Source organism: Elephantulus edwardii, unplaced genomic scaffold (genome assembly GCF_000299155.1).
Source record: "Elephantulus edwardii isolate Elephantulus edwardi_28Jun2011 unplaced genomic scaffold, EleEdw1.0 scaffold00226, whole genome shotgun sequence".
In the NCBI taxonomy this organism is placed as follows: domain Eukaryota; kingdom Metazoa; phylum Chordata; class Mammalia; order Macroscelidea; family Macroscelididae; genus Elephantulus; species Elephantulus edwardii.
In genome coordinates, this window is record NW_006399976.1 from 2,503,039 (window position 1) to 2,507,281 (window position 4,243).

Genomic DNA, 4,243 nt, shown 5'->3' on the forward strand with positions numbered 1-4,243 from the left:
AGTCCCTTGCTGTCACATCCATTCCAACTTATAGCGGGCCTATAAAAGAAAATACAACCACACTACAGAGTTTTCAAGGCTATAACCTTTATAATCAGGATTGTTATAGAATAATTAAGAACTGTGATATTCAAATGTCACAACATTACTTGTTACAAGTGAAGTGTTAAAAGTGAAGCAGATATGAAGCACCTCCTAATAAAGATCAAATCTATCACCTTCAGAATGGATTATACCCAAACAAAAGAAAATCACAAATCGCATTTTGAGTAATTATTAACATCATGATAAATAGAGACAATATTGAAATTGTTAATTATTTCACTTTACACAGATGCACAATCAATGTCTATGAAAGCAACAATTAAAAAATTAAACTATATGTTGCATTAAGAAAATCTATTGTAAAAGACTTATTTATAGTATTATAAAGCAAAGATGTGACCTGGAGACAGACTGAAGTCAACTTGACCCGGCTCAAGGTAGCTTTGATCACTTCATAGGCATGTAAATGTTGGACAATGAATAAGGAAGACCAAAGAAGAAGTGATGCTTTGAATTACAGTGTTGAGAAAGAATATTAAATATAGCAGGAACTTCCAGAAGGATGAACAGTCTTGGAAGAAATATGGCCAGAATGCTTATTAGAAATGAGGATGGTGAGGTGTCGTGTGCTTTGAATGTGTTTTCAGGAGGAGAGAGTCTCTGGAGAAAGACATTGTTCTGGGTAAAGTAGAGAGTGAGTGAAAAAGAGAAGAACACTTAACGCAGTGGACTGACGTAGTGACTGCAACAATGGCTCAAGCATACCAACAATTGTGAGAATGATGCAGGACAAGGCAGAGTTTCATTCTGCATAGAATCACTTTGAGGTGAAATAAATTCTTAGCCATTTGTTGCTGTTGCTATTTGCTATTCAGTCAGAACTGACTCATAGCGGACCCTCCAGATGGTTTTCAGAGACAGTATATCACACAGGAGGAGATCGCCCATCTTTCTCCTGCAGAGCAGCTGATGGATCCAAACTGTGTTTCTTTGGGCTGGCACCACAACTCCTTATTCCTTAGGCTGTCAGAGCTCTCTTTTAGTTATCTAGTGCTTCTGTAGTAGAAATACCACAGGTGTTTCTTTTAAAAAAATGAAAATTTATCCTTTTGTGACTGAGATATTTCACTCATGCTGCCTAATGCCACTGTTATAAAACAGGACTGACATGGGGGTTGGGGGAAATTAAGAAAATAAGAGATAAATAATGTACACTGCATCGAAACAGATGAGGGAGAGAACTGTTTAAAAGGAATATATGATTAGGTATTATTTGCATCACAACAATCCAGAATAAGAGCTGCATAGCAAAGTGGACTGGGTGGGGGAGGAAATTGTGCAATAATGAAAGAATTTTTTTTTCAAAGAAAAAAGTGAACTGGGGGTGAGGTGGGTAGGGGAGAAAATGTGCAACAGTGGATGTATGGAAATCCAGTTCTTCATAAATGTTCATTAAAATCTCAATTAAAATAAGAAAAATTAAAATAAAGAAAAAATGTAAAAAATGAAAATTTGTTCTCTCATATTTAGGAGGCTAGAAATCCAAATTCAAGGCACCAGCAATAGACGAAGCCTTTCTCTCTCTGTCAACTATCTAAGGAGGCTCTTACTGTGCATCTTCCCCTGGATTAAGAGTTTCACAGTTACCAGGACCAGTGTCGAAAGAGTGTGCTCTTGTCCTAGCTCTTCTTTTTTAGTGGGCTTGTGGTTTCTCTCTCTACTCATTTCCTTAATATCTTTTGTATTTAAAATGAGATTGTTTAAAAAAAATACAATTTAATGTTATAGATTATATCCTGTTTAATTAACATAACAGCCACTAATTCTGCTTCATTATCATTGTAAAGGTTAAAAGTCATAAAGCATAGGATAATTAGATCAAATCAGAAAATAGAGAATAATGACCTAATTCTGAGAATCATGGACCTATCAAGTTGACAAGTATCTTAGGGGAACACGATTAAATTCTTTACAGCAACAACCTGTATGGAAGTAGATTGCCATATCTTTCTCCTGAAGAGGAGATGGTGCATTTCAACCACTGATGTTTTGATTAGCATCCCAGTTGCTTTAACTACTGTGTAACTAGTGCTGTTTTGAAGGCAATGATGGATAAGGCAACCTCAATGCACCATACACAGGAGTATGAATCCTTGGAATGCTGATGACATATTTAAAAAATTTAGAGCTATTTCATGATTTAAAATACTTGTTGGTCTTATAATTATTTGTATGAGGATTAATTCCTCAGTAACTCTTTTATACTGAGATGAGATGTGCCCCAACCTAGCCAATACAAACAAAAACATGAAGGATCAGGAAATAAACCATTCACTTTCATTTTCTTTCTTATTTTTTCTTTGTTGTGTACGGTCGAGTCGGATCCTACTGGCACAGGAAGAGATTGCCCCCTTTTCTCCAGTGGAGCATCTGGTGGATTCGAACCTCCTGCCTTCAGGATTGCAGCACAGCTTCTTGCCACTAGAGCAATTATCCTGTGCATTGTGATTTTTAACCTTTACAATGGTAATGAAGCAGAATTAGTGGCAGTTATGTTAATGAAACAGGATAATAATCTAGAACATTATCTGGTAGCTGTTGCCACCAGAGCACTGGTCACTTTCATTTTCTTAATTAAATATGAACTTTATATCTGACCTTCCTAATACTCAAATAGGAGACTATGAAAAGCAATTGGGTGTAGTTCCACTCTTGCATCTTGATTTCTTGTATCTTGATTTCTCGCGTCTTGATGAGGGACATGTAAGGAAAGTTTTTGTTTTTGTTTGGTTTGTATTATTGATTTCTTCCCTCCACAATTGGGTGTCACCTGGCTGGACTTTTGCTTGCCCACTTGGTTTATCATAGTCAACAGCATTTATTGCGCGTATCTTTAAAATTCCGTGTACATTCTTTAAGTGGGATAGCCATTGTTTGTCTATTTGCTGTTCTGAAGTAACTTGGAGGTGCTGTGATGCTGGACACTGTGCCATAGTTGTGTCAAATACTACAATCGTTCCCATCATGGACAGTATTTGGAGTTGCTTCCAGATTGATTCAGGTTTGAAAGCAGGAGTAGCATTCTCTTCCTAAATCAGATGCCTCTGGAAACTCTATGAATGTAGAGAAAGGATGTTAATTATAGAACAGAGTTCAAGTATTTTGTTCATAGGGCTGCTATGAGTTGTATTCGACTTAATGGCAATTAACCACTACTAAGTGAGATTATTGTTATATTTTGGAGGGACATTCTTCAACTTTGTACATCATTCTTTGTCATTGTGCTATACTGGGGCAATCTGGATTTCCTGTGATGCTGAACCCTGTGCTATTGGGGGTGTTAAATGCCATAATGGTTTCCCAATGTGAATGGTGTTTGGTGGAGCTCCCAATTGTAAAACAGGTTTGGAAGCAAGAGTGGCATCCACCTCCTAAACCACATGCCTATTGAAACTATGAACTTGGAGAAATGACAATAATTATAGAAAGGCATTAGCTGCTTTGTTCATAGAGTTGCTATGAGTTGTGCTTGATTTGACATCAATCAAAAAGAACAACAATGAATCAGGCACCTAATGTTTGGTTTTTGTGGGTTTTTTTTTAACTTTTTATGTTATACTGGTTTACTTACAAATTCTGAATACATTGTTTTTCATGCACCCAAATGTTTTGGGCTTGCTTATTATTACTCCTGAGGCTTTCCATTTACGAGGCCAGGAATTTTGTCTGACTTGTTCTACAACATACCAGTACCAGCGTGTTCCTTAGAATATAAGTAGATTTCTCAGAAATATTTCTCGAATGGGTTAATTGTACCCTGACAACATCAGACAAACTAGAATGTTGTTTATTTATTTATTGAGATATTTATACCTACATGGTTAGTACTCATCTGTTAAATGAAAGCTTTATAATTTGCATTTACCTACTTAGAAGAAAATCCTGGTGATCTCATTTAAAAATTCAGTCTCTGTAAACCATATTTTGACATGTGTGGGTCACGGTGAGTTGAAATTAAGTCCATGGTAATTGACTGGTTATGATACATTTGACTACTCCCAAAGCAGTGGGAAAAAGTGTGTTGTTGTTGAGTTGATCTGGGATGATAATGTTGTTGTTATGTGCCATCCAGTCACTCGCAACTCATGGCGACCCTATGTACAACAGCCTTAAACTCTGCTCTATCATGCCAATCGCA